Below are 13152 nucleotides of genomic sequence, written 5' to 3'. Positions count from 1 at the left end.
AAAAATATTCCCTTTCGAATATTTGATGACGAGGAATATTTTAAACAACTTATATCACCATACGAGCAGAAGTTTGGTATACATTTAAACTCAAAGAACATAGTAAGCATTCTTGACAAAGCAAGTCAACAAATTAAGGAAAAAATAGGTCATGCGGTAAAAAATAAAATAATATATCTATAAAAATTTACAGCGCAACTCGCATGGAAAGAAGCGTGCTGGGGATCAACATCCAATACATTAAAGATTACAAAGTCATTGTTCATACAATTGGTAAGTAATTTCGTTTTATATAAATAAACACACATACATACATATGTATATTCATTTAAATGAATAAGTATTCGACAATCATACTTCTTTACTTTTTTTTNATTGTTCATACAATTGGTAAGTAATTTCGTTTTATATAAATAAACACACATACAAACAAATGTATATTCATTTACATGAATAAGTATTCAACAATCATACTTCTTTACTTTTTTTCAGGAATGATTGAAACAACTAAACGACATACAGCTGCAAATTTAAAAGAAGGAATTATGAAATGTCTCAACGAGTATGGCTGTGGCTTTCAGCTTAAATCAAACACGAAAAATTTTAAGAGCAATCGATTTATTTCCAAATTATGGGCTTACTGCAATTAACAAATAGTGATGATGCTTTAAAGCAATATGTTTTCTTGCTGTTTGACAAAACCGACTGCCACTAATTTCTAGTTTGCAATGTCCTTTTAAGCGTAATAGTGTCACCAGATAGCACCGTTATTAGAAAACAATAAATAGTAATAATATGTACATGCATATGTATTTACTGTCCACATAGATCGAGTGTATGTATTCAATTATGTATTGCGAAAGCGAAAATAGAATAGATAGATAATAACTAATATAGATACATAATACAGTGGCGGCGGTAACATTCCCCACCTTGCAAGCGAGTTAGGGATTCATGAGCTTGCCGTCTTGAGCAATTCCGACGTCTTATACAGCTATTTTGGTGGCGGGCCTCTCAAACAAACTGGTACTGGTTTTGACCATGACACGGCGTACTTGACCATCCTTGGCAGTGATTGTTTCGGTGACGACTCCCTTGTGCCAGCTATTACGGGGTAGCGTTTCGTCAACTAGTATGACTATATCTCCGACAGATGGCGGCTTCACCTTCTCGAACCACTTGCTACGTCGCACCAGACTCGGACAATATTCGCGTACCCATCGTCGCCAAAAATGATTAGCAAACTTTTGGGTTTGATGCCACCGATGTCAGAGATCGTGATCATGCTCCACTAGAGGCTTAGCACCTAGTAAAAGATGATTCGGTGTTAGCGGGTCGTCTTCACATGATTCCAAGCTCACAAATGTCAATGGGCGAGAATTAATAATGAACTCAATTTCCCATAGGGCACATCTTAAAGTCTCATCCTTAAACTTAAAGGCGGGACACATAGCATAGAGTATTGATTTCCCCGTTCGTATTAAACGCTCCCATGCTCCGCCCATATGCGGGGCCGCTGGAGGATTAAACCGCCATTTAATATCGTCGCACTTAGAGGAGACTTGGCGTAAGTTTAGATTTTCTTCACGAAGAATTTTTTCCACAGACTTAAAATTGGTTCCGTTATCAGTGTATATTTCTCTCGGTGAGCCACGTCGACTGATGAAGTTGGGGATACACATAATGCACGAACTGGTATCAAGACTGTGAGCCACTTCAATATGTATTGCCCGCACAGTCAGGCACGTAAACAAAACACCCCATCTTTTTGCCTTACGTCTGCCAACGGTTGCATACAGAGGGCCAAAAAAATCGATACCAACGTACGTAAATGGACGTTCAAAACTCGACAGTCTTGCTGGCGGTAAAGAAGCCATTTGTGGGGAATGGGGCACTGCTGCATCGTCCTTACAGTACTGGCATCTGCTTCGGACGCCTTTGTAGAGAGCCCTTAATCTAGGGATGTAAAAATATGATTTAATTTTACAAATCACTGCTTCATGCAAACAATGGTGACCATTTTTATGATAATATCGAACCACAAGGAATGCAATATAATGGCTGTGAGGTAAAATTATTGCCTGATTACAATTTAGCGTGCTCGCCCTGCCGCAAGCTCGTATGACGCCATTTTCATCCAGGAACATATTAAATTGCTTTAGCTTACTACTTTTGTGGATCTGTTTACAATTTTTTAGACACCAAATCTCCTCAGCAAACTCGCTCAGTTGGGCGTATTTGAATAAGATGTTTTTAGATTTCTGGATGCATTCGAATTGGATGTTTTCTGGTGCTTTGCTGCTATGGGTCGCGGCCTCTAACTTTTCCATATATAATAGAAACATAGAGAAACATTTCGGCGAGCAGATGTGTAACAGCCGATTACGTACTTCTTCGTCATCGGCGCTCTCCAAGTGTAAACATTTTGTCCATTCAAATGTCTCGAATTTCAGAAATTCAGGTCCTCTCGTCCACATGTTGTCATCTGTTGTTGTGCCAATCTTTGTCGAATGGTCGGCTGGATTCATCTTGGATGGGACCCAATTCCATTGAGTAGCGTTAGTTGACTCCAGTATTTCGCCAACTCTATGCATCACGAACGCCTTGAAGTTTTTCGGATCCATGGACAACCATTTTAACACGGTCTTGGAATCGGACCAGAAGAAGCTATCGATACAATGAAGTCTTGTCGCGTTTCTAATTTTCGCGGCCAAGCACGTACCAATTAACGCCGCTTGCAACTCTAATCGAGGGATTGATATCGGCTTTATAGGGGTCACCTTGGACTTAACTGCTACAATTGAAACATCGACGTCGCTATTATATTGAATTCGAAAATAGCATACCGCAGCGTACGCATTTTCGCCTGCGTCAACAAACTTATGCAACTGGACGGTCGACGCCATTTTTAGCAGCCTAGAATAGCATCTGGGGATGACGGTAGACGATATTTTATGCCGATTCGAAAGCCGTGAACGCCATTTTACGCGTAGCTCCCCGCTGAGTTCGTCATCCCACTTTATTCCTGAGCGCCAAATGTCTTGCACTAAAATTTTAAGACCAATCGTTAAGTCCGATACAAGTCCAAGCGGGTCGAATATGGACATTAGCCCTTGCAGAACTTCTCTTTTGGTAGGGACCACGTTCGTTTGGAAAACATCTCTTCTGAGCCTCGAGAATCTGTAATTGTACTAAAAAACGTCATTATTGGATTCCCAAAACATACCGAGAATTTTTTCTGTAGCTCCAAACAACTTTTCCGCTGGAGATCCATCATCGCACAATTCTTGTCTTACAAGAGGGGAGTTTGTTGCCGATTTCTCATATGAAAGCCGCCAGAAGCGTGGATTCTTTTAACTGTCATTGCCAATTCAATCGCCTCTGCTTCGATGTCCACACTATCGATAAAGTCGTCCATATAGTGATAGCTCTCCACTGATTTCACGGCGTGGATACACACTACGAAATTCTTCTGCATTCTTGTTACGGACGAAATGAGCGATGCAGGGCGCACAGCTTATGCCAAAGGTTAGGGCCTTCATAACATACGCACACGGCTTATATTTACCGCCCTCGTTTTCGAACCACGAAAATCGCTGAGCGTGAATGTCTTCATCTCTTACATTTATGCGGTGAAACATTTCGGCTATGTCGCCGCAAATCGCTATTTTCCCTACGCGAAACTCAATTAGAATATTAAAGAGTGGCGTCAAGAGACTTGTTATGTGACTTTGCCGCCGCGTCCCAGACTAGGCGCACTTTACCGGGTTTGTTCGAATTGAGAGCAACGAAGACTGGAAGATACCATGTCCGGCCCTTAAACGAAAACATTTCTGAATCCAACACCTTGCGCGCATAGCCCTTAGAAATTAGTTTGTCAATTTCCCCTTGCATTGTTTGCTGTAACTGGGGGTTCTTATTGAACTTTCTTTGAAGACACTTTAGGCGATTATATGCGACTTCGTAACTTTCGGGCAATTGCACCGGTTCGTTCTTCCAGAGCAAACCGACTTCGAACCGTTGATCTATTTTTACAGCTGTACTTTGGAGAACCTTCATGGCCTTTTCATCATCGGCTGATAAAATTTTCTTCTCTTGAGACACTTCCAGGGCGAAATACTCCTTCACTTCATCGTGTAGCACTTTGTAGCGTTTTTCGCACTCACACGTATGAATATTTAATGAACCGGATGATCCGGAAATTTTTCCACCGCCCTGCAAAGACCAGCCGAGGCGGGTTTTAGTTGCAATTGGCTGACCGCGCCCACCTTCTCGTATCTTCAGTGGGACTGCCACTCTACAGTTGTTTAGGCCAATTAAAATCATCGGCTTGNTATGAATATTTAATGAACCGGATGATCCGGAAATTTTTCCATCGCCCTGCAAAGACCAGCCGAGGCGGGTTTTAGTTGCAATTGGCTGACCGCGCCCACCTTGTCGTATCTTCAGTGGGACTGCCACTCTACAGTTGTTTAGGCCAATTAAAATCATCGGCTTGGAGTTTGCATATGACTGCACTGGCAAGCCTTTAAGATATGGGTTGGCCTTGGCGATATTATCGAAATTCAAGGACTGTGATGGTAGACGAAGGTTATGGACGGTACGAACGTCGTATAGAGTGTAGCGGGATTCACCATTAACACTGGATAATTCTGAGTTAATCTTCACCGATTCNGCGCCCACCTTGTCGTATCTTCAGTGGGACTGCCACTCTACAGTTGTTTAGGCCAATTAAAATCATCGGCTTGGAGTTTGCATATGACTGCACTGGCAAGCCTTTAAGATATGGGTTGGCCTTGGCGATATTATCGAAATTCAAGGACTGTGATGGTAGACGAAGGTTATGGACGTGTAACGGGATTCACCATTAACACTGGATAATTCTGAGTTAATCTTCACCGATTCGTCTTCAGAGCGTGTAGTATCTCCTGTCCATCGAAGCTCTAGTGGTGCACGCTTACCTTTTAGCCCCAATTTATTGAAAAACGTCTGTTCAATTAGAGTCACTGATGAGCCTTCGTCCAAAAACGCATATGTGTCGACAGAGGAACCATTACAATAAACTCTGATCGGCAAAATTCTGAAGCGCGACCCGTCTTCATGACTATGAGCATTCACAATTTCACTTCGTTCAAGTGATAAATTTATGTTTTTGTGTAGCAATGGGTGGTGCTTTGCTGCACAGCCATTAATACCGCACTGTTTATTGGAAAAGCACTTACGCCGATGAAGATTTAGGCACTGGCGGCACAATTTGCTTTTCTTCACCAAACTCCATTTGTCGTCTAAATTCAGTAACTGGAACTCACCACAAGTTTGTATTTTATGAGTTTCGCTCTTACACGCAAAACAAATTGGCTTTACAGTGTCAATTTGTTGATGCGTGTTTACCGACGCACTTTTCTTACACATCACAGCTGACACGACTTGACTGGCTGCAGCAGCTATAGCATATATCCAGTCGCTGAACGCTTTCACCAATTTAGTTTATGGCTATTTGGCAATTTATCCACCAAAGTTTTCACGAGCAAAGGGTTATTTAAGTAATTCGGCATATTACACGCCTCCATCGTAGAGCAAATACTTCGGATAATTACTTATTTATTTTTTTATTGTGTAGCCTATGAACAATAATTCTTACAGGCTACTTACACAAGTAAAAATACAACATTAGTTAAAAAATGAGTTCAAAAGATTGACAAAAATATTTCTTTGTAAAGAAAAATCAAGCTCGATAAAAATTGAGATCTGGTTAAGTTTAATTAAGGCACGGGTAAGAGGTGCATTACGGGCATAAATAGTTCTATTATAAAACGGATAGTAACTACGTAGTTCCCTTCTCGGAACATTAAAATTTATTTTCTCTAAAAGGGCCGGACAGTCAAGAACACCCTGAATAATGCTAACAACAAAAGTTAAAGAGAGGACATACCTCCTGCTTTCCAGAGATTTTAAATTTAAAAGAAGCAATCGAGAATTGTATGACGGGGTGGGATCAGTAAAATATAGAGATCGCAAAGCATATTTAAGAAAAACCTTTGGACGCGTTCAATCCTGTCAATGTTAAACTGATGAAAAAGCCGCCAAATTGTTGTAGCATACTCAAGATGTGAACGCACAAATGAGGTGTAGAGCAATTTCCACGTATAAGGATCAGAAAATTCAGCACAGTTCCGCCGAACGCCAAGCATAGCATAAGATTTCGAAATAATGAAATTAACATGATTATTAAAATTAAATTTAGAGTCGAATATAACCCCAAGGTCCTTAATCTCATAAACACTGCGTAAAACACAGTTGGATATTCTGTATGAACTTTCAAATTGGGAGCGCGATTTCGAATAACTAACACGAAAACATTTATTTATATTTAAGCAAAGATGCGATCTAATACACCATGAGTGAAGATTCTTAACATCCGATTGAAGTTTCAGCATATCCAGCCCATTATTTACCACTGAGTAGATCTTCAGGTCATCGGCATATAGCAAAGAACTAGCATGAGAAAAACACGAAGTAATGTCATTTATAAACAAAGTAAAGAGTAGAGGACCAAGAATTCTCCCCTGAGGAACTCCTGAAGTGGCAGTAAAAGCATCAGACGACACATTATCAATGGTAACTATGCACTGCCTTTTGCATAAATACGATTTAAGCCATTGCAAGAAAATTGAGTGGAACCCAAGACAAGCAAGTTTATGAATTAATATTTTGTGGGAGACTGTATCAAAAGCTTTCAAGAAATCAGTATATATGCAGTCCACTTGGCTTCCTGCAGTAAAAGCGGAAGCACAAAATTCACTGAAAACGGCTAAGTTGGAAACAGTGGGACGCCCAACCACTTGAGCTTAGAAATACCATTAACAATATCGCTTGCTGAAAGTCAGATTGTGCCAAGATTAATTAAGGATTTAACATCCGAAGAAAAGTCCTCACAGGACACATCATTGTCACAAACAAAATTCGAATAGAAGAAATCAGCGAACAAATTAGCAGCATNCATATTACACGCCTCCATCGTAGAGCAAATACTTCGGATAATTACTTATTTATTTTTTTATTGTGTAGCCTATGAACAATAATTCTTACAGGCTACTTACACAAGTAAAAATACAACATTAGTTAAAAAATGAGTTCAAAAGATTGACAAAAATATTTCTTTGTAAAGAAAAATCAAGCTCGATAAAAATTGAGATCTGGTTAAGTTTAATTAAGGCACGGGTAAGAGGTGCATTACGGGCATAAATAGTTCTATTATAAAACGGATAGTAACTACGTAGTTCCCTTCTCGGAACATTAAAATTTATTTTCTCTAAAAGGGCCGGACAGTCAAGAACACCCTGAATAATGCTAACAACAAAAGTTAAAGAGAGGACATACCTCCTGCTTTCCAGAGATTTTAAATTTAAAAGAAGCAATCGAGAATTGTATGACGGGGTGGGATCAGTAAAATATAGAGATCGCAAAGCATATTTAAGAAAAACCTTTGGACGCGTTCAATCCTGTCAATGTTAAACTGATGAAAAAGCCGCCAAATTGTTGTAGCATACTCAAGATGTGAACGCACAAATGAGGAGTAGAGCAATTTCCACGTATAAGGATCAGAAAATTCAGCACAGTTCCGCCGAACGCCAAGCATAGCATAAGATTTCGAAATAATGAATTTAACATGATTATTAAAATTAAATTTAGAGTCGAATATAACCCCAAGGTCCTTAATCTCATAAACACTGCGTAAAACACAGTTGGATATTCTGTATGAACTTTCAAATTGGGAGCGCGATTTCGAATAACTAACACGAAAACATTTATTTATATTTAAGCAAAGATGCGATCTAATACACCATGAGTGAAGATTCTTAACATCCGATTGAAGTTTCAGCATATCCAGCCCATTATTTACCACTGAGTAGATCTTCAGGTCATCGGCATATAGCAAAGAACTAGCATGAGAAAAACACGAAGTAATGTCATTTATAAACAAAGTAAAGAGTAGAGGACCAAGAATTCTCCCCTGAGGAACTCCTGAAGTGGCAGTAAAAGCATCAGACGACACATTATCAATGGTAACTATGCACTGCCTTTTGCATAAATACGATTTAAGCCATTGCAAGAAAATTGAGTGGAACCCAAGACAAGCAAGTTTATGAATTAATATTTTGTGGGAGACTGTATCAAAAGCTTTCAAGAAATCAGTATATATGCAGTCCACTTGGCTTCCTGCAGTAAAAGCGGAAGCACAAAATTCACTGAAAACGGCTAAGTTGGAAACAGTGGAACGCCCAACCACTTGAGCTTAGAAATACCATTAACAATATCGCTTGCTGAAAGTGAGATTGTGCCAAGATTAATTAAGGATTTAACATCCGAAGAAAAGTCCTCACAGGACACATCATTGTCACAAACAAAATTCGAATAGAAGAAATCAGCGAACAAATTAGCAGCATCCTTGGTGGAATTGACGTGTTTATCTTTATAGAAAATCGTAGAGGGTATCGACGAGCATGAATTCTTCGATTTAATGAAGGTCCAAAATGCCTTGGGAATGGACTTTATATTAGATTCAAAGTTAAGAATATATTTTTTATACAGGAACTTATCCAAGCAATTGAATTCCTTCACATAATGCAGATAGGTATCATAAAAAGATTGATGCTGTGTCTTCTTATATTTCTTATAAAACTTATTTCTTAAATTTTTCAGATTCTTCAGCCCCTTGGTGTACCAAGGCAATTTATAAGGTCTTGGTTTAACAACTGGAATATTATTCAAGCAAATATCATATACTGCTGATTTGAAAATATTATAACAATAAGCAGGGTCAGAGTTAGAAAGCAATTCGTTCCAATTGATATCCGATAAAAGTTGATTTAAGGTATAAAAATTACAACGCGCATAGTTAAAAGCGATTACCCGCCCTAAGACAGATTCACCAAATTCATAAAATTCAACCTTAAGAACAAGAGCCACATGGTGCATATCCGTGGGAGAAATTGGTGCATGACATTTAGACAGAAAAAAATTGACATTTTCGTTGATAAATATAAGATCTAAAATTTTATCGAGCTTATTTTCAAAACGATTTATCTGCAATAGGTTTAGACTTAATATATTATCAATAAAAAAGGTTTCAAATGATGATGACATATTAGTTGGCATTAGTCCAGCAGAGCAATAACTTTGACTCCAATTAATATTTGAAATATTAAAATCACCTAAGATACAAATATGATTGTCACCTAGTTTATTGAGCACAAAAGAAGCTATGTTATCAGCATGAGCTCTATAAAGGCAATCCAAACTGTTGGGTGGAATATATGATGCAATTATAAACAAACACTCAGTGGAGGCCGACGAGCCGCGTATGCAGACACAGATCTGGTCAAGTACAGAATCACTATTTTCAAGAGTAATTAATGAAGCACAGTACTTGCTTTGAACAGCAATTAATACACCACCTCCGCGCGTGCGACCAGTTTTCACAGCATCTCTGTCCTTGCGAAAGACGACAAACAAATTTGGGTCGAAAAATNAACTATGCACTGCCTTTTGCATAAATACGATTTAAGCCATTGCAAGAAAATTGAGTGGAACCCAAGACAAGCAAGTTTATGAATTAATATTTTGTGGGAGACTGTATCAAAAGCTTTCAAGAAATCAGTATATATGCAGTCCACTTGGCTTCCTGCAGTAAAAGCGGAAGCACAAAATTCACTGAAAACGGCTAAGTTGGAAACAGTGGAACGCCCAACCACTTGAGCTTAGAAATACCATTAACAATATCGCTTGCTGAAAGTGAGATTGTGCCAAGATTAATTAAGGATTTAACATCCGAAGAAAAGTCCTCACAGGACACATCATTGTCACAAACAAAATTCGAATAGAAGAAATCAGCGAACAAATTAGCAGCATCCTTAGTGGAATTGACGTGTTTATCTTTATAGAAAATCGTAGAGGGTATCGACGAGCATGATTTCTTCGATTTAATGAAGGTCCAAAATGCCTTGGGAATGGACTTTATATTAGATTCAAAGTTAAGAATATATTTTTTATACAGGAACTTATCCAAGCAATTGANTAACATCCGATTGAAGTTTCAGCATATCCAGCCCATTATTTACCACTGAGTAGATCTTCAGGTCATCGGCATATAGCAAAGAACTAGCATGAGAAAAACACGAAGTAATGTCATTTATAAACAAAGTAAAGAGTAGAGGACCAAGAATTCTCCCNCTAATTGCGAGCTAAACGATTTAACAGCGTGCGATTTAGTTCTAAGGCCAGAGGCATTTTGAAAATAAATAGTTAGCCCCCCAGTGACCTACTGTTGTTTTTTATCAGTAGCAGCTACGGTGCATCTTGTGTACTTTCCTCTATGGCTAAAAAATGAAACGGACGAACTTTTACACCCACAGGTNATATTTTGTGGGAGACTGTATCAAAAGCTTTCAAGAAATCAGTATATATGCAGTCCACTTGGCTTCCTGCAGTAAAAGCGGAAGCACAAAATTCACTGAAAACGGCTAAGTTGGAAACAGTGGAACGCCCAACCACTTGAGCTTAGAAATACCATTAACAATATCGCTTGCTGAAAGTGAGATTGTGCCAAGATTAATTAAGGATTTAACATCCGAAGAAAAGTCCTCACAGGACACATCATTGTCACAAACAAAATTCGAATAGAAGAAATCAGCGAACAAATTAGCAGCATCCTTAGTGGAATTGACGTGTTTATCTTTATAGAAAATCGTAGAGGGTATCGACGAGCATGATTTCTTCGATTTAATGAAGGTCCAAAATGCCTTGGGAATGGACTTTATATTAGATTCAAAGTTAAGAATATATTTTTTATACAGGAACTTATCCAAGCAATTGAATTCCTTCACATAATGCAGGTAGGTATCATAAAAAGATTGATGCTGTGTCTTCTTATATTTCTTATAAAACTGATTTCTTATATTTTTCAGATTTTTCAGCCCCTTGGTGTACCAAGACAATTTATAAGGTCTTGGTTTAACAACTGGAATATTATTCAAGCAAATATCATATACTGCTGCTTTGAAAACATTATAACAATAAGCAGGGTCAGAGTTAGAAAGCAATTCGTTCTAATTGATATCCGATAAAAGTTGATTTAAGGTACAAAAATTACAACGCGCATAGTTAAAAGCGATTTCCCGCCCTAAGACAGATTCACCAAATTCATAAAATTCAACCTTAAGAACAAGAGCCACATGGTGCATATCCGTGGGAGAAATTGGTGCATGACACTTAGACAGAAAAAAATTGACATTTTCGTTGATAAATATAAGATCTAAAATTTTATCGAGCTTATTTTCAAAACGATTTATCTGCAATAGGTTTAGACTTAATATATTATCAATAAAAAAGGTTTCAAATGATGATGACATATTAGTTGGCATTAGTCCAGCAGAGCAATAACTTTGACTCCAATTAATATTTGAAATATTAAAATCACCTAAGATACAAATATGATTGTCACCTAGTTTATTGAGCACAAAAGAAGCTATGTTATCAGCATGAGCTCTATAAAGGCAATCCAAACTGTTGGGTGGAATATATGATGCAATTATAAACAAACACTCAGTGGAGGCCGACGAGCCGCGTATGCAGACACAGATCTGGTCAAGTACAGAATCACTATTTTCAAGAGTAATTAATGAAGCACAGTACTTGCTTTGAACAGCAATTAATACACCACCTCCGCGCGTGCGACCAGTTTTCACAGCATCTCTGTCCTTGCGAAAGACGACAAACAAATTTGGGTCGAAAAATTCAGCATCATAAAAGTTCGGATTTAACCAGGTCTCAATAATAACAAATATGCCATAGTCTAATTGCGAGCTGAACGCTTTAACAGCGTGCGATTTAGTTCTAAGGCCAGAGGCATTTTGAAAATAAATAGTTAGCCCCCCAGTGACCTACTGTTGTTTTTTATCAGTAGCAGCTACGGTGCATCTTGTGTACTTTCCTCTATGGCTAAAAAATGAAACGGACGAACTTTTACACCCACAGGTCTGATGACGAAACTCTATCATAAAACGCATAGGCAACACCAACTTTAAAATTGACTTTTGTATATGAATCGGGAGGCGCATCTTTTTTTATTAGTCTATGACAAACTAAGTATTGTTTATCAATGTTAGCATGCTTGACGATGTAATCCAAAATTTTATCCTCAGAAACCGAACGATGAAATGAAGAAATGTGAAGCCATTTCATTCGTACAACAACGTCGAGATCTTTGTTTACGTTAGAGCCAATGATACTCTGAAGCTTCTGTCGATTGTTCTCATCAGTTCGTTTACCAATAGCAGCAATACCAACAATATCCTGAACAGCATTAGCATTATAACCAGCATTATCGCGAGCAAGAATGGAGGCATAAGTGCTGCTAGCAGTTCCAGCTTTAATGTTCTGTACAGCAACTGTGTTTCCATTTGCAGAAGATAAATCGCCAACTTTAGTAGCGAAATTCGTGGGTGTTTTATCATTACCAGTAGCAACAAGGCCAGGGGCCAAAGATGAAGAAGATGAAGCAGCATTTCTATCAGCAGCAGGTAGACCGGGTGCATTTGCATTAGAGCCAGTGATACTCTGACGCATCTGCCGATTGCTCTTATCAGTACGTTTTGCAGTAGCAGCAGGTAGAGAGCGTAACTTGAGAGCTGAAGTAGAGTTGGCTGGTGAAGCCGCGTTAGTATTAGTGCAGGGAGCTAATTGTTTACTGGGTGTATTGTTGTTAATAGAAGAGCGAAGGTCGATGCGAACACCTTTCACTTCAGCTGAGAGCGTAGTAATTGCAGATGCGAACTCTTCAAAGCGAATAGTACTCTTTAAAGAGTGAAGTTCAGACTGCAGGCATTCAGTTTTGCAAATTAAACGCTTATTGTCTTCGCGGAGTGCATTAACCAACGCAACAACGTTGCAGAGAGCAGCAATTTATTTTACGACCGTTTGCAATAATATTGGTTGATTTTCGTCGTTAGAATTTTCAATACACTCACTNGAGAGCGTAACTTGAGAGTTGAATTAGAGTTGGCTGGTGAAGCCGCGTTAGTATTAGTGGAGGGAGTTAATTGTTTGCTGGGTGTATTGTTGTTAATAGAAGAGCGAAGGTCGATGCGAACA

General features: G+C 38.7%; 1 protein-coding gene across 1 annotated transcript in view; it reads right to left on the bottom strand.

The window, feature by feature from the left end:
* LOC108365750 (uncharacterized) overlaps window positions 1–4307 on the bottom strand; it is a 5927-nt gene extending 1620 nt beyond the window's left edge. Inside the window, exon 1 of the transcript XR_001847997.1 lies at window positions 933–4307. The gene's annotated coding sequence lies outside the window, so the exon portion shown is untranslated. The remainder of the gene's footprint in view (window positions 1–932) is intronic.
* Window positions 4308–13152: the final 8845 nt, after the last annotated feature.

The sequence above is a fragment of the Rhagoletis zephyria genome, unplaced genomic scaffold (genome assembly GCF_001687245.7).
Source record: "Rhagoletis zephyria isolate East Lansing unplaced genomic scaffold, Rhagoletis_zephyria_1.1 Rzeph_scaffold_01986, whole genome shotgun sequence".
Taxonomy (NCBI): domain Eukaryota; kingdom Metazoa; phylum Arthropoda; class Insecta; order Diptera; family Tephritidae; genus Rhagoletis; species Rhagoletis zephyria.
The sequence above is the reverse complement of the archived record's forward strand: the minus strand, read 5'-3'. Positions and strand labels throughout refer to the sequence as shown.